Source organism: Hermetia illucens, chromosome 3 (assembly GCF_905115235.1).
Source record: "Hermetia illucens chromosome 3, iHerIll2.2.curated.20191125, whole genome shotgun sequence".
Taxonomy (NCBI): domain Eukaryota; kingdom Metazoa; phylum Arthropoda; class Insecta; order Diptera; family Stratiomyidae; genus Hermetia; species Hermetia illucens.
The window spans coordinates 160,295,372-160,317,284 of NC_051851.1; the positions used below are offsets into that span (position 1 = coordinate 160,295,372).

The window sequence follows — 21,913 nt, forward strand, 5'->3', positions numbered from 1 at the left end:
TCATAAATGGGAAGAGAAAAGGACATTGTCAATGTCCTTGGTGTGCCCTGATTACAAAATTTCCAGTAATCTCAAGGAAATGCAACCATTAGTATCCAAAGGAAATTCAGGATTATCCTTTAAGAGTTTCAGCCCCAACGCCCTTTCCAATATCGCTCGTTTTAAAGTCTCCTCAAAGCACTAGCGCAAAGGAGCGGACACTCCTCAATTGGCTATTCCATGAAAGTCGTCATCCGAGATCGGCCACATAACCCTGCAGTGAACCAACTCAAGTGAGACGCTAAACTCACTAGGGAAGAATTATTGCTTCTGGCATTTTTGAAATTGGATTTTTAATTCCGTAAAGGCTTTCCTTACCGAGTTCGTCCCGACCAGAATAGCAGCACTAACGCTATAACCAACCCGAATGCCGGTAGCGACCACAACATAGTAAAATGGAACAAGAGCTGAATAGGTAAGGATCTCGGTTCCAGGACTAAATAAACGGATGCCCTTCTGCACTTTTGCACTAGGATATCCACATTAATATGATAGTCGAATAAATCACGCTGGAACTGTACACTCTGGTCCATGGGAGATAAATGGATGCTGAGTCGATTATACCGTGTAATTGGGAAACATTTTGCTACGAAAAGAGGGTAGAGAAGAAAGGATAAAATTGAATTAATTACAGCGCGTTTAGATCAATAATTGTTTCGGCCTTTGAATCGGAAAAGGAAAAGTGAATGAGTTTATTTAAAGGCTTCACTGCGTTTTTTTGGGTAAAAATCAATAAAGTTGAGACTGATAACAGCATTGTCCTTAATAAGGATAATAAGGATCTGTTTGCAAGTTGGTCATATTTTAAGGGTTGAGGTGATCTGGCGGGGGATGAGCCGAGGGACTATCCCCCTCACACTGGAAAATGTGTCAACAAGACCACAAGTGAAGATGGAATAACATACTTTCAGGGCTAAAGGGCCTAAGTGAAGCTTGCGTTCTAGTATACTGGCAGTGAATACCTTGAGAAGCTTCATTTTTAATTAAGACCCTTACCATAGTAGCTCGAGCTGCCCAGAGTGAACATTCTGGTTAATTCGTTGGCACAAGGTGCCGACGCCGAGAAGAATGTCAGCGACGCAGCCAGGGGTTACTTACGGATGGCTATAATGGTTGATGGTAATTCCGCTAGCAGCTAACTCTCACCGGAGGTGGGTACCGTCGTTAAGGCAAGGCTGATGAGATGTTAATCGGATATTTTTAGGAACAGAAGGGTGCATCCCCTGATGATTGCTCCCACGTGGTCCGTGACGGGAAACTTTCTCGTTTAGTGTGATGTGAAGAAGAAAGATTGTTCCATACGGGGGATCCACATGGATAAGAACAAGCTTTTCTAAACCCTCTGGCCTAGAAAACCCATCGTTTCTATGTACGGGTGAGTGGTGATCAAGACGGAGGACAGAGGGTAGTCTTTTCTTACTCCACATAAATGGAGAGTGATTGAGCCCGCCAGGAAAGGTGGAATGAAAAGTGCGGTTCAGTCAGGAAGGCTCTAATTGTTCTAAACTGGACCCAATGCACTCAGTCAACACAGCCAGTAACCCGGGATTGGGTAAGGCCAAACTATCAAAGTGTTTTAAAGGGTTCACTGATTGGGACTGACCTGGATTATATATCCTTGCCAAACACAGTCTGCATGCCATTCTGTGCCCGGGTCTGAGTTCCAGCAATTTAACGATGGTGAGCTTGAACGGGCAGAAGCGGCGAAAATGTCTACTTCACCGACTTACGGGGCACGTTACTAAATAACTATAGCAGAAGAACTACAACATCGGCGATGATAGCAGATAAAGAGACCAACCGGCCACATCGGAAATCAATTAAAGACTTGACTTTATTAGAATAACAAACCTATCGCTGTGAGACAAGGACAGTACACATGTGACGTTTGGGAGACCTGTATATTACCCTACTTACCTACAATGGGGCTTTCATAGTGAAGAAGTTAAGAATATCCTATTGGGAATACTTGTTTCACCACAATTGGATACTTTCTTGCCCAAATCCCGTTGTGGATGTAAAACCTCAAACCAAGCTGACCAGAGATATGTTCATTATCTGCTATAGCCAAAAATATTTGCAACCACAGGAGGACTACCTGAAGAGGCATAAGTCAGCCATAAAAATCGCCAAGAAACCATGCTGGTTAGAATGTTTTCAAAAAATTGAAAGAGTCAGCGTACCTGCGAGATGAAGGAAGCATGGGCTCCTCTCTTGAAAAGTCGAAGGGTTCCTAGACAAAATATCCAAGTGACACCCTAGAGCTGCTAGTCAGCACGCACTTCCCTGCTAGCGAGTAAGGCTAGGAATTAGAAATCCGCTTGGAGATTCTGTAGCTCCTGTCGTGCAAAATTACCAAATTCATAATTACTAAGGGTAAAATGAGCTTCTTTGTATATATACCTCCGGTCCCATATATCAAGAAAGAATTGTGCTGTGGCTTGTATAGATTTACCGAAGCTGCACTTCGTACCGCACTCCTGCAAATGCCCACACGAAGCATTTTCCAACGATCAACCTCACTACCATAGGACTGGAGACCCTATACGTTGATGCAGAGGTAGCACTTCTCCAAACCTCAACGCGCCTATCTCAAAATCTGGGAGACCGTTTTCCACGACGTAATTAGCAGTCAAAACACTGCAAACCATATACTCTAGCTTCCTTCTTGGATATATAATAACATAGACGTAGCATTCAATAGCGTTAGTAACAAAGCCATTAGGGTGGTTCTAACCAGAAGAGGATTGGAAAAATGTCACATTGAATAGTATCCATGCAGAGAACCAGGAAAATCCAATGTGATCTATAAGTTAGATAACTTGAGCTGTGAGCAGAAAAACACCCCGGGTTGACGCCATCTCTCCAGGTTAATAGCGATTGGTGAAATTCTACAGATACTGGATATGAGTAGTGTGAACCCGATGACGTATGCCGACAATTTGATGATATTGATGTCAGGGATTAGCGTTAGCGATAAAATTGTGGCGAATGGATTGGGAATGGTATGCTTGTGGGTTGCAGCATAGGGACTTGACATAAACCCAACCAAAATGGGTCGCCCTTGTTTAGCAGGATAATGAGTAGACTATTTCTCCAGGTACGGATGAAATGATCTCTGTCATCATCATCGCCGGTGAATCATTGCAGTTGCTGTCATTAAAATCTCCAAGAGAGAGAACTGGAGAGATATGGCTGCAAAAATAATTGTAATTATCCCGTCATGTTTGAAAGACAAGGGGCTGGTTGGTGTTCGTTCTGATTACTCCGACACTAACCAGTGTTACCTTTCGAATGATGTAAAGTAATTTTTGTATTGTAGAAATTCATCGCAGACTGGAAACAACGATCTGAGATACTTAAATCGTTCAAATCCCAGCAGGTCGATGCCATTGGTGATGGCAAAGGTTTCAGTGAAGTCGGCCGTCAAAAACTCTGTTATATTTAAATTTAGCCTAAGATCGTCTAGCATAAGAGGACTTTGGATTTTGGACTTTGGACCGATGTGGACCGACTTTCTTGTACCTCCCACATGTCTAACTCTGTCCTTAAGTTCACGGTGGAGCAGTTTAGGCTAGCAGTTAAGTTCCTCCAGCACTAGATGTTGACGCATACCAGATGAACGCATAAGCAGTAGGTAGAGAAGTCTAGATCATGGAGAAATCCAGATCAAGAAAAGCACTGCAGAGAGGCGCTGCTTTCACGCTCTGCTGTGTCTTTATGAGAAAAGGTGAGTCTTCATGAGTAGCTGCGTAGCAAGTATCAAAATCTGCATACATGGACACAATAAAACCATTATGTAGATCATCATTGTTTATTCCTGTTTGTGTTTCAGCCAATGTGCAGTCCCATAAAGTCCTATTGCTCTCCTTGATTTTATTTGCTTCAAGTCTTGTGGCCCCAGTATTCGTCAATACTCCAACTGTCGGAAATGCTTCTAGAAGTAGTGGAAGGATCCTTGCGTACCCGAAGACCAATAAACGGTCCGAGGAACAGAGGAAATGGAGAGTTGCAATCAAGTGGTTACAAAAAGTAGCTCATTATGGAGTCAGTAGTTGTAGCACAAACCGCTACAAGCAGTGTACCATGTCCTTCAAATAGCTATTAGAAAATAGGCGTTTTTTTTTCAAGGTTAATCCTTTTTTCAAATTAGAGGAATTTAAAATTCCTTACCTTAGACGAAATTTACAATGAAGCCTAGTCGTCTGAGAAGCGTACAAGCATGGTTTGTCTAAGTCGACTTTATAAGGTATTTTATGTATCGGAACTTCTTGACCACTTGGATAGAAAGGAGGATGTCCTGGAGTGTACTACCTTACAAAACCGAAACAGTGTCCTAAAGGAGAGTCCAAGTTGGAACTTGAAAAAGGCGAAATGCGTTCACTGCAGCACCGAAGCTGTGAGAATTTAATTTATCCTATTAGCCAGAACATCTTATATGTAGCCACCAGGAAGGGGATTTGAGTGCGAGATGCCTGAAGCATCCAAAGCGAGGAAATCACAACCACAAAAATATACAGGTAGATTTTCACTTCTCAGGAGGGTTCGCTCAAATTCGAACAATCCAACGAACAAAAGCAATCATACCCGATCATTCTATGTTACACGTCCGAAACAAATCTGTTACCAGAAAGAAAACTCCCAGCCTACCACTACGTTTCTAAATATCAAAGGTTGTGGGCAATTTTCTCATAGTCGTCAATAATACTGATTTTTATTCCGACAGTGCTTTTCATTCATAGTGGGGTTCGGACGACTCTTAATTTTTCTTTTCTAGGTAATTCGTTTTTGTTTTTTACGAATGTCAATTAATAACAATACGGCATACGCATCCGGCGCCTCCGCACACCCTGTGGCCACAGCGGTTATACGAGTGCCACCCTTTTGGCAACGTAGCCCGGAGGCCTGGTTCCGGTAATTGGAGGAGCAGTTCGCACTCGCGGGCATCACTACGGGTGCCCTAAAATTTAATCACGCGTTCGTCGGCCTGGACTAGGAATCGATTAGGCTCGTTGCCGACGTTCTGGAGGAGTGTTCCTAGTTGAAGTTAAAGGACACCCTCATTAAGCGACTGTCAGGAAGTGAGTAGGCAAAGCTGAATCACTCACTGACGGAGCTCACCTTAGACGACCGCTCCCCGAGCTAACTGCTACGTGAGATGAAGCTGTTGGGCGGGGATAAGGATGGTGGTGAGCTTCTGAAGTCTTTGTGGTTGCAGCGACTTCCGGAAAGAACTCAGGCCATCTTGACCTGTACGGATTCCGGATCCTTGGAGGTGTTAGCAAACACTGCTGACAAACTCCACGAGGTGCTTGCGCGCCCCGCAGTCAATGAAGTATCGCGGGAAGCCGCGGACCAAACTGTTGAACTGCAGCAGACGGTGGCAACCATCGCGGCTACCGTCTTCAAACTAGCGGCAACAGTTGAAGCTTTGCGTTCCGGTTGTAGGCCCTGCACTCGTTCGCAGTCCGCCAACCGGAATGGGCGATCGGGTGTCGGACGTCGGGGTCTTCAACTAGTCCTGCCTTCACCGTATCTTCAGATCAAAGAGATGTGTCAGCTCGTGATCGTTCACGGCTTCAAAAAACTAAAGTCGTTCGGAGCTCCGGCGGCGGCTACCCAGAACGCAGCTCTACGCCCCTTAGCAATTTTCGATCCTTTGAGCAAGCGCTATTACCTGGTCGACACAGGCGCAGACGTCTCAATTCTCTCGGTATCGCGGAATCACAAACTGATTCCGTATCCACCCATTTTCGAAGAGGTAACCAACCCTCGCATTCCTGCGCTTGTTCAAAAATACAGCAACATAACTACCGAAAGTAGTCTCTCGCATTCCGGTAAGCATGATGTACAGCACTACATCTGCATTAATGGCTCTCATATTTTCTCCAACATGCGTCTATTGCAACCCCAGAAACTTGCTGTTGCTAAGGAAGAATTTGACATACTTTTAAAGCAGGGTATCTGCAAACTATCAAATAGCTGCTGGTCTTCTCCACTATACATGGTTCCAAAGTCCGACGGCCATTGGAGACCATGCGACGATTGCAGAAGTTTGAATGATGAGACCATTCCAGACCGCTATCCAATACCACTCATCCATGACTCTAACGCTAACTGTCGTGTTTTCACAACCTTGGACATAACACAGGCGTACCATCAAATCCCTATAGCTACAGCAGATATTTCGAAAGCGACAATATGCACACCCTTCGGATTCTTCGAGTTCACACGGATGCCTTTTGGTCTGTGCAATGCGACGTAAGGTTTTCAGAGGCTCATCCACTTTGCCCTGAGAAACCTTAACTTTTGTTTAGTGTACTTGGATGATGTTTTGGTCGAATCTTCTTCTAAGTCAGAGCATTTAGAACATCTCGAATGCATTTTTTAACTTCCCCCTGAGGCCGGTCTTGTACTCAACGTTGAAAAGTGTGTACTTTGGACATCCAACATGTGTCCGGGAAGATAATATAGTTGCAGATGCGTCACGAGTTTCAGAAGTTAAAATCCCTGCCACGGAAGATTTTCCGGCAATCGCCGAGGCACAGAAGGATGACACAGTAATTCAGAGCCTCAGGGACAACTACAAATTCCTCTTCTCGGCTCAATCTCCGAAATAGTCTACGAGACCTCTGAAAAGGGATCTAGACGATATATTCCAGTCGCTTTTCGCAAGGAAGCATTCCATGCAATGCATGATCTTGCGCATCCAGGCATTCAGACAACAAATCGGCTTGTCACTAGTAAATATTTCTGGCCATCAATGAATAAGAATATTAACTCCTGGGCCAGATAGTGCATCGTGTGACAGAAGTGTAAAGTCACCAAGCGCGCACATTTCCTCGATCTGCAAAGCATTTTAAACACGATCCACATCGATATTATTAGCCCCTTGGGAGATTCGTATGGCCTGCGTACAGCCTATCGCGAGGAGTTTGCCGCCAGTTCCGCCGAGTTGGTATACGGCGAGAATTGAAGACTCCCCAGCGTTCTTTTGTTCGAAACCGGGTCGGCCCTTTCTACCACTGGTTTTTTGCAATTGCCTCGGAACACCGTGGCAAGATTTAAATCAACACCACCATCCCGTCATTCTTCGACGAAGTCTGACAACCCCAGAGACCTGGCTGTCGGCACACATGTCTTGGTTCGCGTGAATGCTTCCTGAAAGCCCTTGAAGCCATCATATGAGGTCCCATATGAAGTGCTGAACAGAGGCGAGCACTTCTTTACGCTTGACGTCAGCGGCAGGCCCAAGGACGTCTCCTTATCCAGGTTAAAACCTTTTGTCTCCGGAGTTGAGGTTTTGGCAAGAAGGGGCGCACGTCGCATGAGATTTGATCTGCGCTCCTAAAGTTAGCCGGCCAGGAGTCGGGTTTGTCGCTGAAGTAAGGTATCATATGGTGGTGGTGGAGTAGTGTGGAGGCAAAGGCTAATTAACACGGATTTGTCCGAGCTCCGCAGCCCTCGTGCTTGCCCGTTGTTTCCTCTTCTTCTAATTATTATTAATGCCCAAATGCATCCAGTGCAACCAAAGGGCAAGTCCCACATCACCTGGCTATCTCCACCATGCCTGAAAGTCGCTAATGATAAAGAGTAAAAGCATGTCGAAATAAAGCGCTTGAATTTCCCAATATTTTAAATGTAAATATTTTCTCATTAAGGAGATACCCTTTGCTGGCGAGCATACTCTTTTCAAACTGCTTAGGATTCATAAGGGCCATAAGGGCCCTTAAATATGCAGAAATACTAGGAGTCACTTTCAAATCCTCCCACTTTGACCAAACTTGCTTTGCAGTGATACCACTCCTATTATTAGAACAATACCATATTTGAAAAATTGCAAATATGCAGCCTTCACTTCTGACTGACGTATTCCTCTTAAAAGCTACAAAATCGTCTGTGATCCTTTTGACTAAAGTCCTTCACAATAATAGAAATTTCCAAAGTACCATAAAAGGACAATGTTTCCTCTTTTTCCGTCCTGTTTCCTTTCTATGTGTCTGATTTTCATTATCAAGGACTCTAAACATGCGACAGAGCATTTCTATTGCATCTGCAGCCGCAGCCTCTTATCTCCTTGACAGATTTCTTCAGTTGCTTCCTCTTTGTTCTTTTTTTCTTTTGCTGGTACAGCTTTTTTCTTCTGCAACGACCACAATATTCCGATGCTGGCAAACAGTAAATTAGTCCTTGTCCCAGTGAAAATTGTCACACATTATGTTTCGTCTTGTCTTTCTGCCAGGGGAATCTATTAATTTTCTTTTCCTGGAATAAGTTTTCCGTCTGTCCAAACTCCTATCCATTTGCACGTCATTCAAGGGAGTCTAACACTTTAATGGACGCTTCAAAACAGATTAAGCTCTGTTTTCCGTAATTACTTTAATTTTGAGTTGAAGCCTCCTCAGAATTTCCAACTTATAACAACGCTTTTCTCGGAAAATGAGCTTCTGGTGAAAAACAAAATACGGAAAAAAGTAGTTTGTAATATGAATTGGGATGGACAAAAAATGAAAAGGAAGAAAAGTTAATGAGAAACGTTCAGAGTGGTACTTGAGAAAATGAAATAATTAAGGTGGTAAAGTTGTGCCGGCGGAAAGTCCTTGAAAGTTGCTTCAGGCCTCTGGATGGAGCACGAGATGAAAAGAAAAGTAGCACCAACAAGGAGATAAACAAGTGGACAGAGGTGGAATCTGAGTTTTAATTTTTTTTTAAGGTAAAAAAAGAAGTAATAAAGGCTGCCACTACGTTAATGGATTGAGGGTGACTGGAATCCTTGGTAAGTTTGACTTTGACCGTCTAGACAGCTTAATTGCTAACGTAACCGAAATTCAGGCATGTTGATGGGCGTAGCCTTGAATGGCTGATAATCGACAGAAGCTAAAGTGCAGCTGTGCTGTCTAGTTGGAACAAAAGGAGGCATCCTTTCAAACCATGTGGGGTTCATTCTAAAAATAATGTACGTGTCTAGTCCTTCAACATACATATTTTCAACCAGGTGTTACTGAAACAGAAAGGATATAACACAGAGAAGAGGCACGAAATCAAGGAAATATTATTAAAATATTGAGAACTAAAGGAGAATAATGAAAATATGGACTAGAAACTCAGAATTGAAGTTGATCTGTCCGCATTTCCAAGCATAGATCAATAGTATCCGTGGTTACTTTAGACAAGCTCCATAGCTGTAGTCTGGTTACAAAAACGTCAATAGCGCTTCGAATAAGGACTTACTTCACGGTTACAACCTTTGGTTACCGAAAACGGTTTGCTATTATTTTCTGTAATGTATGCATTTTCTTCAACAACGCTATGCTCGCCTTCTCCCATTCTGGCGATATAAGCTGCGCATTCTGACGACGACGATGAGACTTCGGATTCGAACTGACTACTGCAATGTGCGCTATTATAACCTGCCATTTTCCCACAGGATCTTGCTTTATGACTCGGGTCTGTGTGAACGAGCATCACAGAAGTGCAGTACTACCCCAACGGAGCTTTCCCATAATGAGGAAAAGGACCTTCTCAATGAGCAAGCGCCTGCAGTTCACAAGAGATTTGCTAACGACTACGTACCAGGATTTATGACCTTGGCGACCGTAACAGTGGTTAAAGGTTTATAGATTTCTGTAACTTTCAACAGCGGCCACAAGTTGAGTTAAGTTGCGACTGATCGTCAAGGAATATCTAACTAAATCGACAATGTCGGAGCAGTGGATACAGAATTGCCTTTTGAAGGCTTTTGATAGAGATCATCATCTAATGCCGCAAGCATTGGTGTAAGCATCGCATCTACGTCTGTTCGTGGGGGAACAGTTCTTTCCGTCGTTCATCTGTGGGGAACTATTCTGGCAGCACAGAAAGCCATAATTTTGAACTGTCCACCCAAGAATATTGATAAGCGCTTTGTCGTCATCAAAACTGCATTTATCTCTGGTCTGGGTCAAACGTCGATAACAACATTTTCTGGGCGACTAAGAAACCCAATCCGAGCACATGATTTACTGGATAGCCACTATAGTATATAGTGTAGTAGCTCTTCTCCAGTTAACCGGTCCTTGCCCAACACATCTCCTGCAACACTCTTACATCAGCTCTATATTGGGACAGGGTTTCGGCTAGCTACTTGGCAGCTCCTTCTCCATACAGGGAGCGCCCCTTCCATGAAAAAATGCGCAAATCGTTATTTCGTTGCCGGGTTCGTCGTTGTGTTGTCAGTTCAATCCAAGGCTCCTTTTATGGCCTAGTTACGAATTGTTTTCCATGTAGGGTGGTCAGCTCTATCTAACCCGCAACCTGGAGAACCAGTTGGTACAATTTGTCCCGTTTTTAGGCGCGGAGATCCGCCTTCATCTTTCTCTGTCTGCAGTTTCTCGTTAAGAAAAAGCTCCCAGCGAGTACCACGTGGAGGTGGACATAGGGTTTGGTAGTAGAGCTGTTGGTGTTGGTTTAGCAGGCGTTTCCGAGGTCTTGTGTTCAATCGTGGGTACCATTCCACGTTTCCCCTTGGGACCAAGACTACCCTTTGACCACCCACCCATATCGAATTGATGGACCTAGGAACAAAACCGGGACGTCTAAAATTCCTACTTAAGGCAAGCCTAGACCGGATACCGAAACATGCGCCGTTCATGTTGATAATGATGGGTCAAACGTCACAAAGTTTAGCTGATTACTGACGCGAACCGCTGAACACGAGTGGTTAGGACTCCTATTGATCGCTACCACACAAATTCGGCGCATGCAATGACTACAGAGACATTTGATTTTTGAGCGGTATTTGAGCGAAAGATGAAATGTCACAGAAGTCTACTTATCAAGAAGCTCCAGAAGGGAGAGCGACTCGATGCGCCAATTATAACCAATAAAAGCAATTTTATATATGTTGACATTCTGCGCAATGTCACGGCAGATCATCGATAGGTCCTAGCGACTGGTTTAAGGTGAACGCAGAAAGACCACTTATTTCTTGAATTTAACGTAGGTAAAAACAAATCAGCATTCCGCAATGCTGGTCCCAACCCAAATAAGGGAGCAGGGTATGAGGCAGTAAAACAAAAATAAAATGCTCAAATCGAGGAAAAAGGTAAATAAAGTATAGTTGGTGTTATTCCATCTCCCTCGGTGACAGGTCCCGTAACAGGCCGGCCATGAAAACGGATTCAATGTCATTAAAAACAAGATGATGTGTTGGGTCATAAGCTCCGGAAAAGTGATATGGCGATCACCTCAGTCGTCGCAGCAGGACGGGCCCAAATCCTGTCGAGAAATTGGCAAGTGTACTCGACGTATCGACGGCGTCAGCAGGCAAGCAAGTTAGTCCGAGCAAAACAAATACGTGTCTGTATGCTAAATATTGGCACCCTCGCAAGAAAGACCGTGGAAATCGCAAGAACCTTCCGGAAAAAACGCATTGATATTTGACATCTACAGGAAACAGAATGGTCTGGTGCAACATAGAACGGTACGACAAAGAACGCGAAAGCGGAAAAAATGGATATAAACTTTTCTATTTTGGTAGCCCACATATTCAATACTTTGTTGGCATTGCCTTCTCAGAGGGTTTCGTTGATGCCATTAAAGAAGTCGAACGATTTGATGATAGACTGATGGATAATAATAATCGTTGGCGAAACAATCCATATTGGATCAGGGCCTTGAAGTGTGTTAGAACACTTCATTCAAGACGATAAACTACAATATAGTGTAAAAGGCAATGTGGTCAGGATTGCGCTCACCCGAGATTATTACCCTGATTTGGCACAGCTGAGTCGGCTGGTATTCGGCATCCAGTCAAGATAGCAAATTCCTCTGCCACCAGTGAGATTTGAACCGCAACCATCCGCTACGATAGCCCAGCGCTCTAACCACTTGAGCCATCCGGGTACCGGACACGGCTGATAAAGCTCGCCATTGTATCAGCTGATCGCGTTATTTGCTACTTCACTGCATATGCTCCACAGGCAGGTCGACCTGATGCTGAGTATGATGCCAATCTGGTAATTGAAGCCGATTGAACAAAACATTCCTAACTTGGTTGCCTAGGCACTTTAACATCGCTGATAATGTGGAAGCTGACAGACCTGCTCGCAAAGGGTCTGGATCCACAATGATAGCCCAGCGCTCTAACCACTTGAGCCATCCGGGTACCGGACACGGCTGATAAAGCTCGCCATTGTATCAGCTGATCGCGTTATTTGCTACTTCACTGCATATGCTCCACAGGCAGGTCGACCTGATGCTGAGTATGATGCCAATCTGGTAATTGAAGCCGATTGAACAAAACATTCCTAACTTGGTTGCCTAGGCACTTTAACATCGCTGATAATGTGGAAGCTGACAGACCTGCTCGCAAAGGGTCTGGATCCACAATGATGGGTCCAAGCCGGCATTTGACACCAGGCCATCCGCTACAAAGTCTATTTTGAAGGAGAAATTACAAGGATTCGCGCAGCGAATGGAGAAATTTGAATTCCTGCTGGTAGATAGAATGACATTTTTGTTATCCGTTAAGAAGGGAACATCAGCTCAACATCATCATATGGAAAAAATCAGAGTACTTGCAGTGGTATTCGCCTATATGTAGCCCATTGAGCAGGAAGAGGAGAGGACCCTGCATTTCATATGCAGCTGGTCGGCCCCTTAAAACTCAGGCGAAGATACCTCGGATCTGCGTACTCTCTGTCTCTAGAGAATGTTCGCAGATTGAAAAAGAAACTGCGAACGCCGCCAGCGAGATGCAATTAAACAGGCGATTTAAGAGAATATTACAATGGGTTTAACAAAAGGTCTGAGTGCTTCGAGCTGCTTTCCACATGAATTTAAACTAACTAACACTAGAGTAGGCGCTTTTTTATGAGTTACTGAATGGGGTTTAGAATCGGCTTTCTAAGGGTGACGGGGCGATCGTGATATGTGATCTGAATATCCAGGTGAACTTCTACTCGGATATGGTCACGAGGACTGAAACAACAATTATGAAAGCATCAGATACTCGTAGATATCTTTCTTCTTCTTCTTTTTTCAGCCTTTGTCCTGTTCACGAGAGGGATCGGCTCGTCGTGATCGGTTTTTCCATTTGGCGCTATTAAATGCCTGATCTGGATGCAATCTCCTCGACTTCGGTGCTCAGACCAATCTTGACAAGTGATTTCTCGTTAGCACAAATTACGTGACCATACCATCGAAGACGCTTCTCTCGCAGTTTTTCCACGATCGGTGTAGAAATATTTTCAGCAAACTGGTAATGATGACATATATGTATGGTTGAGGAGAAATTCCCCGTTTGGGATTGGTATAGGGAACCGAACTTGGGAAACTACTTATACTGTGATGTGCCATTTTGTTATCACACTCTTGAGACCAGGAGAGTACAAACGCCACCATCTGGAAATTCCTTGACATACATCCCATAGCTCTGATGCTGACCGACCATATAGTTTCCATATTCGTCTTTGAAAAGACATTCACGGTCATAATCATAAAAAAGGAAGAACGGTCGATAGATAGCCGTCGATCTTTTCAGATTACAGACTTAATCATCTTCACCGATGGGTCAGTCACGGAAGACGAATCGGACGCAACGGTGTTCTCGCATATTCCGACTAAGAAACTGGCTCGACCCCTCGAAAAAATATCGACCATATTCCAGGCGCCCACTTCATAGGCAGCAGAAGAATGTCTGCGGGAAAAATGGAGCGGTCGCACTGTTCGAATCTTTTCGAACAGTCGGGTAGCATTATCAGCACTAAACAACAACGACATATCAAGCCAGGTGGTGTGGAGTTACCAACAGATGGTGCTGAAACTTGGCCAACTGAACGAATTATTTCTGATGTGGGTACCAGGGTACTCAAACATCGCTAGTATTAAGGAAGCTGTCAAACTGGCTCGCCAATGGTCTGGATCTACAATGGTGGGGCCAGAACCAACTTTTGGCATCCGGCCACCCCCTGTCAAGTCTACTCTGAAGGGTGAAATTGTAAGGATTCACGCAGTCGAGTGAAGAAATTTAAATTCTTGTCGGAAGGAGAAAAGCTTTATGAAAGAACCTGGGGCGGCATTTTTGTTAGCCCTTAAGAAGTGTGACATGAAAGTCCTAGTACGGGCTGTCCCGCTCCTTAAACTACCGTATAGAAAAGATCGATGTAAGATGTAATGAAGAGACGGCGCTGCACTTCATATGCAGCTGCAGGTTTTCTTCAATGAAGAATCTGGACATCCTCTGTCTTTGGAGACATGGACATGGAAGCCATTGAATAGGCGATTCACGAGAAGAGTACAATGGGCCTAACAAAGGTCTGAGTAGCCCAGTAAACTAACTAAACTACATATATTAAAGAAGTGGCTTCGGCAAAGTCCGGTATTGACCAGTGTCCATTGCAATTCGCCGTGGTCCTGTAAGCTTTTACATGGATTTTGTTTCAGAAATACCGAATCGTTCTCAGTTAAGCATAGTTAGTAAACGTGTGTCTAAAGTCAGTAGCAGGCAAGTTCTGCAAATAGATTCTATATTTCAAAAAAGTCTGCTAGTTGAAGACTATATCCACTGAAAGGCTGCTAAGATTCGAGCTTCACTTGGCCACAGTTTTGAATGACTCATTCGTGTCTGTATTCTCATGTCCGGAAATCAGGGGGAGGGGTAGCCTTTGAGGGAGGTAGATTTTGAACCAGTTAGCATCCCAGTACTGACACAAAATCTTAGAATATGTAACCACTTCACTGGTATGCTATGATGACTGTAAGACCATCAGTCGGGTTAATTTCAACCACAGAGTGAAACAAAATAATAGCTTATTTTCAAAGACTGTGCAATTTCGTACATATTATGTGTTTTTGAAGAAACTGTCATTCCAAAGCCCAGCCTCTTTTTTGATTCGTCAATAAAATCTAAAGTACATAACCTTGCTGCACCTCGCCGGTCTTACACTTCTCTCTGGTTGGAATATGACAACAAACCCATTAGAAATGCCCAAAACCCTACTGTAGTGGACCCAAGATATTATGATGGCTTTAAGGTTTAGCTGCCCAGTACCCTAGTCCACGGAGCCTGATAGTACTGCATTCGATGTAAAGGCCCAGAAAGAGGTGAAAGAGAACGTGATAGCTGTCTGTTTGAAGAGGTGATGTGACCCTAAATCCTGTTTTGGTTGGCCATATTGCCCCCCCCCCCCCGTGAAACGTCTTGCCATGTCTCATCAGTTATTCATCGGAAATTTTGACCCTGAGCAAGAAAAGTGGAAAGAAAAATATCTGACCCCCTATATGAGGATGGACCCCCATATATCGAAGAACTTTAAGGGCGTTTGATTCTGAATAAAAAGGAGGCATAGAAGAGCCTACCTCAGATGAAACGATGGCGTAGGCAGCTGCTAGGGATATCGAAATGGCGGTCCTTAAACTTGGGTGTTGGGTTCTTCATTAAGATGGGCCTAGTCTAGACACTGGCTGTTGCGTCATTGAAAATGATAATACCTCACTGGTATAGGCTTATCACTTGCTCAGCACGGCCTCATTGAAAATCAAATAGGAAAACAAAGTAACAGTTAAAAAAAACAATCTCTGGGGATGCCTTACACTAAATAAAGGAGTGGACAAGGGACGTATTTGCAGTACTACAATGGTAGGCACCAAGGAGGACTTCCGCAATGAGGCGGAGCAAATGCAGTTCAGAGGAGACTTCCTGAAGGTGATGTGAACCGTGCGCTAAGGTGGGGTTTGGTAATACATTGATCGGACACGTGATGACGAAATAAGATCATTGGGTCCGAAATGACAATATAGAGGAGTCAGATTCCTGGGTCTATATTAATTAGAGAGTGACAACACCAATGCTGGCTGTACTATGTCAATGGGATCCACTGTATAGTCCGTAGATACGATTGAGGTACTACGTCCCATTCAAGAAAACAGCTGATGTCTTGATAGTTACAAGTAGCCGATTTACAAAACAGAGAACAATTTGTGTAATGATACCTCGTTTCATTAGCGTAATTCTCAGGCCCTTGATAGTTTAAGAGGTATCGGCAGTAGAACTGTCTGCATTGACCTATAAAATTTACAGAAGATATTAACTAGCAGGCCCTGCAGGCGATTTCATTAGTTTTGTTGGCTGGTTCTAACTGGTCTCTTCTCAACTTGCACAGGGCATATTATAAGGTATGTCAAGTTTGTCGACATAGCCTTCTATCCCGTCCAAACAACCGCGATGTTGGACTAATTTTGGGCTTACTTAGCCCATAAGCTCACATACATGCTTTCGTTCTAGAAGAGCCGACTAGCTCTCAATTTAACACTGGAGTGTGAGTCAGTAGGTGGCAAGTATTACACCCTTAACAATATCAAGCGGAGTGGGTACTGTACTGTAATGTTGGTAAGAGTGGAACGTTACCTGGCTTGGGATTCTACGTTGTCGGAGGCAAGGGACACGAACACGGGGGTGGTTCATCTTAAAGAAGAGCAAGCGGGTGAATTTGCGCTGTATCTTCTTTAGGGCAAGACAATCACAATTACGGAAGGGCCGGTTACGCCCAGGTTGAGGATAGAGTTTAGATAGGATAGAGAGCAAACGTCAAGAGAATAGGAGAAAAGGTTGGGAGAGGTTTTAAGCGAATAGCATATCGAGTGACATTTGCTGATATTAAGGGCCAACTTACTAACTGTGCACAAATGGACCAAAGTATCCAAATTTGCCTGGAGGCAAGCGCTATCCATTGAGGTCGAAACAGAGAGAAACAGCTTGTGGTCATCGGCGTATAACAAGCAAGGAAAAGTGCGGACACAGAGGAGGTCATTAATAATGAATAAAAATAAAAGAGGTCCTAGAATGGATCTTGTGGCACATCAGAGGAGGGGGAAAAGGACAAGAAGTGCAACCATCAAAGGAAACGCTACAGGATCGGAAAGAGACATAGGAGGCAAACCATGTAATAAGTAATGGAGGAATGTTGAGAGATTCGAGTTTAGATAATAGTATCTCGTGGTTAACGGATTCGAAGGACTTAGAAAAGCGCGTGTAAATGACGTTGACTTCATGCTGAGAGGTGAGGTATTTGGTCACAAAGTTGGTGAAGTGCAGAAGGTTGGTAGCAATGGATCGACATTTTATGAAGCCGTGCTGCTGCTTAGCTATAAAGTGGCCGAAGTGGGTGGTGAACCAGTTATTGGCGTACCTCTCGAGGAGCTTGGAACAGGATGAGAGAAGCGAAATTGAGCGGCAATTCTCAACAAAAGTGTGGTCACCGCCTTGTGTATGGTAAAAATAAGGAGCTCAGGGATTTGGAGGGGGGACAAACATAACTAGAAAGGACGTCAGACAAAATGGAATAAAAGGAGAGGAGGGCTCTCACTGAGTACTTAGAAAACGTCACAACCGACTCTAATGCTTTGTTGGTTTCAGAAATACCAGTTACAATAATTATTTTCCACTTGGGAGTCGGATCACTTCTCAGTCAACTTTTTAAAAAATTTTTTGTTTAGCCCAAAAAGAGGGAAGTTGCTTCCAAAGTGGTCTGGTCCATCATCAAGTGGATACGGACGGATATATTATGTGTTTTTGATAAAAGTCCCGCTTCAAATCAAAAGCCCGCTTTTGATACGTTAGTACAAAATAAAGTGCCATAACCCTGCGGTACCTCAGCAGCCTTATATTTTTCTGATTGGAATATCACAGCAAAGTTTCGGGGGTTATCTAGATCCTTTTAAACCCAAAATTCTACGGTTAATCGTCAATTTAGCTTCGTATTCCAGACCATCCACTGTAGCCCTCAGTATTTCTCTAAAGTAAAAAGGGTTATCAATTGACAACCAACGTTACAAAGCCACAGAAAGAGCCTCGGGCAGGACGGAACCTAAAACGACGAACCCAGCAACGAAAACGGAATAACAATTTGCGCATTTTCCCATGGAACGTGCGCTCTCTGAATTGGTATGGAGCCGCCAAGCAGCTAGCCGATACCCTATCGCAATGTAGGGATGATGTAACAGCGTTGCAGATAATGCGTTGAACAGGGACCGGTTTCCTGGAGAAGAGCACTACACCATATATTACAGCGGCCATCCAGTAAACCATGTGCTCGGAGTAGGTTTCTTAATCAACCAATAAATGAAATCTGCTATTATCGGCTTCGAAAATATAAGCGAAAGGCTATGTATTCGGGGTTTTGCGAGGCAAATTTAGAAATATATACCTCATAAACATTCACGCCCCATACAGAGGAAACTGCAGAGTCGAAGAAGAATGCCTTCCACGAAACAGTTGAACGGACCCTCGAAATCTGTCCCAAGATGAAATCCGCGCACGGTTGTTGACTGCCAACAGAGCCTTTTTCAGTTTACAAAAGCTGTTTCACTCGAACCCATAGGGTCAAAGTTCTTACTGTACAAAACTATGATTTCGCCAGGCCTTATGTATTCCTCGGAAACCTGGGTTCTTACCGAAAAAAATTGGGAACTCTTGGCCGCGTTCGAGAGAAGAATCCTCCGAAGAATTTTTGGCCCCCTGCATGGATAGACGATTCCGTATCTATGAGCGATACCATGACCGTTTGGTTCTGGATAAAATCCGGCTCAATAGGTTGCAGTGGGCGAGCCACCTAATCTGTATGGATGCGGATCATCCAGCTCGGAAAGTCTATAAGGGCAATATCAATGATAGAAGAAGAATGCGACGCAAACCCCGCCTTAGTTGGAGCGATGGCATGGGTCAGGACGCCAAATAGCTTTTCGGGGATATCGAATTGGTGGACCTCGGCGCAAAACCGGGGTATCTGGAGTTCTTTATTAAGGAAAGCCTAGACCGGATACTGGTTGTTGCGCCGTTGATGATGATGATTTTTTTGAAGACTGTTCAACTTCAGATATATGTATTTTTGAAGAAACTCCCACTCTAAATATAAAACCAGCTTTTGATTCGTTTGTGAAAAATAAAGTGCCATAGCCTTGCGGCACCCAAGCAGTCTTACACTTCTCTCTGGTTGGAATATCGCAGCAAAGTTTCTCTGGAGGTTAAACTAACGTGTATTGTAATCCATTGGAGATGTCTGAAAGCTTATGGTAGCCGACCCGAAATATGATTATGGCCTTGAGGTTTAGCCATCTGTTTAGATAACGTGGCTCCTCCTAAATGTCATATTGTATCCCCTGCTTCGGGTAGGTTCACATATTTTCTTGATTGCCTTTTTGCAAGCACAGGGGTATCTGGGCCTTTTTAACCCAAAATTCGACACTTAATCTCCAATTTTACTTAACATTCTGGACCACCCAATATAGTCCTCAGTATTTTTCCAAGTGAAAAGGGTTATCAATTGACATCTCATATGCCGAGCTTTCCGTATGTGAATAATTATCCCCAATGAAACTATATAGATTGCGGGGTTTTATACAGGGACGAAAAAAGTCTTGGCTAATTGTGACAAATTAACCCGCAGCCACAATTGTTGGGAGTATATTAACCATATTGTCATTCCCTGAAATCCACAAGGAAGATTGATCCTAACCCAATTAAATTCAAAGTCAAAAATAGGACAATGGACTCTTTATGTTCCTTTAAATTGTAGCAACTTTTCAGCTCACTATTCTTAATTAAACGGAAATTTCCAGTGTTCCTTTCACGATTATATGCTCTGATGAAATGAATATGTTTCACGTGCTTCAGTAGACAAGCTCAATATTGCTGCTTCCCAGTTTGAAGTATGTCTCCTTTCATTTTCATTGTTATCCCGATTTTTCTGTTTTCTTTGGGAGATCCTAGAAGGCTCTTCTATCAGCAATGGCTCCTGCTCTCCTTTGGCTGTGAGGACAAAAGATTTTGACTTACAGAAAAAATAAAAGGAAACAGTTTCCACAGATTTCAATGAATGGAGAGAAAAAACACCTTAACACAAAAAGGCAATATACAGGCTGCAGTACAACAATGTCAAACGAGATGGGAATTCTAGATATCCTTCAAGGTAATGTTGAATCTTTTTTAGGTTTTCCTTTACATATATTTACTTTTTCCTTTTCGTTCGACCTGAAAGTGTGATGTTAAAAGCGGAATTCACTTTTTAATCTGGAGGGATTATCAGCAGGCAAAAAGTAAGTAAGGAGTTTCAAGGAAGTCGGGAGTAGGACGAAACCGACGACGAACCGACAATAAAAAAATACGTGTCGTCGTTGCTTCTTTAGGATTGGAAGAAATCTCAAGAGCTTTTTTTATACATATACTTATATACTGGTAGGGTCACATGCATGCCGTTTGATCCTTTTTGTTAGGCGAAGCTTAAAGCTTGCCTAATAAATAGGAGGCGTATAGACGAATGATTGAAAGAAAGGACACTTACACAATTCCACTTTAAAGTCTCCGCAGGATAAGTTGGGAAAAATAACTGGGTATATCCGTTTGTGATGAATGTTCGACGGCACTTTCGTACTTTATGAGAGAATTTGAAGGGAGTTTTCGAAGCAAGCACTAGGGAACGTAGCACATGATACCATCTGATTGTTATGAAAAACGGACACTTCAGATATACAAGTTTCAATGGTTAGGTTTTGCGGAAAACATTCAAGTTATCACTCAAAACTAAACAGGATACGATTCAGCACTTTTTAGGCTGCTCTTCGTATGGTTTGGAATTGAGGGGAGATTCCTCGCGTTTCTGTTTCCTTCAGAAGAGTGTGCAGTGGTATCCTTTCATTGATTACTTTGCCGGAGATCATGCACCACTGTTGAGTGCAGCAACTTGTCGAACGCCCGGAAGCTGTTGCAACTGCACCACTACGACAATAGCAGGATAATCATTCGTTATCACTCAAACCCTGCCTTGTTGAACTCTTGTCCCGTGAATTAGTAAGAAAACATGCAGAATCGGCACGAAAACATTCAGAATTCCAGCGAAATTCCGTGAAAAGCAATCTGCTCATCTGCTCGAAACACGCCCGCGTCCCCTCCCCCGGAGCACCTAGACCGATTCACTAGCATCACGCTATTTTCACTTCACTCTCATATGAAATCTTTCGCACGTAACCCCACTCACAATTAATATTACTGATTCACCGACTCACTGAGTCATTCACTCGTCACGACATTAGACCGGAAAATTTCGCAAACGTCCTTAAATACTCGAATCACAAACAGAGAAAACACCCCCGAAAGGTAAGCTCGAACCGAATCTGGTGCGGACGGTTATGAATGCCGTGCGAAGTTTTCCACAGGCGCTACTTGGAATTTCTACAAAAATCAAGGAGTTTTCTACGTTTCAAAACTTTAAGTCGAGGAAATCCAGTTGAGAAGTAGAAAAACTTTTCTATTCGTTACAAAAGGAGAGAAATGAAACGGGAATGGTAGTAGAGCATAGTTAGTAGTTAGTAGTCCTTAAAAAAACTGGAGGAGTGCAAAGTGGCACAGAACCGCGCGTATCTTCGTCGTCTCACCAGGTGTAGAGTACGAAATGGAAGGAATGCACACATCGGCAATACATCCGACTGTGCAAGGATTTGCTCGAGCGAAAAGGAAAATTGGAAAAATAGCAACAACAAGGTCGGGGAAAATCAGCCTGAAGACTCCCCCACTACAACAACTGTATCGCGGCGGGCCATCATATCATTTTCGGGCAAAACGAGAAATACGTTTGGGCAGGCAAAGTGAATAACCAATTTCATGCACACAAACGAAACGGAGCCAAATACGAGTTTCAGCCAGAATACAAACGAAATCCGAGAAAACAAACGAGCGAATCGGGCAGACTTCGCAACCTGCAGCCCAACCAGATTTCCCAAGAGAGCAAGTGAATAGACTGGATTTCAACGGCCGGAATCAGTCGTCGAAGAGAAAGATTTTCGCGGTGGAGCCTTGCTTTGTTCAAATCGAGGAAGAGAACAAAATCCGTACCGGAGTCCT

General features: G+C 43.6%; 1 protein-coding gene across 1 annotated transcript in view; it reads right to left on the bottom strand.

The window, feature by feature from the left end:
* LOC119652414 overlaps nt 1-21,705 on the bottom strand; it is a 307,544-nt gene extending 285,839 nt beyond the window's left edge. The window contains exon 1 of the mRNA XM_038056531.1: nt 20,358-21,705. The gene's annotated coding sequence lies outside the window, so the exon portion shown is untranslated. The remainder of the gene's footprint in view (nt 1-20,357) is intronic.
* Between the last annotated feature and the right edge of the window lie 208 nt (nt 21,706-21,913).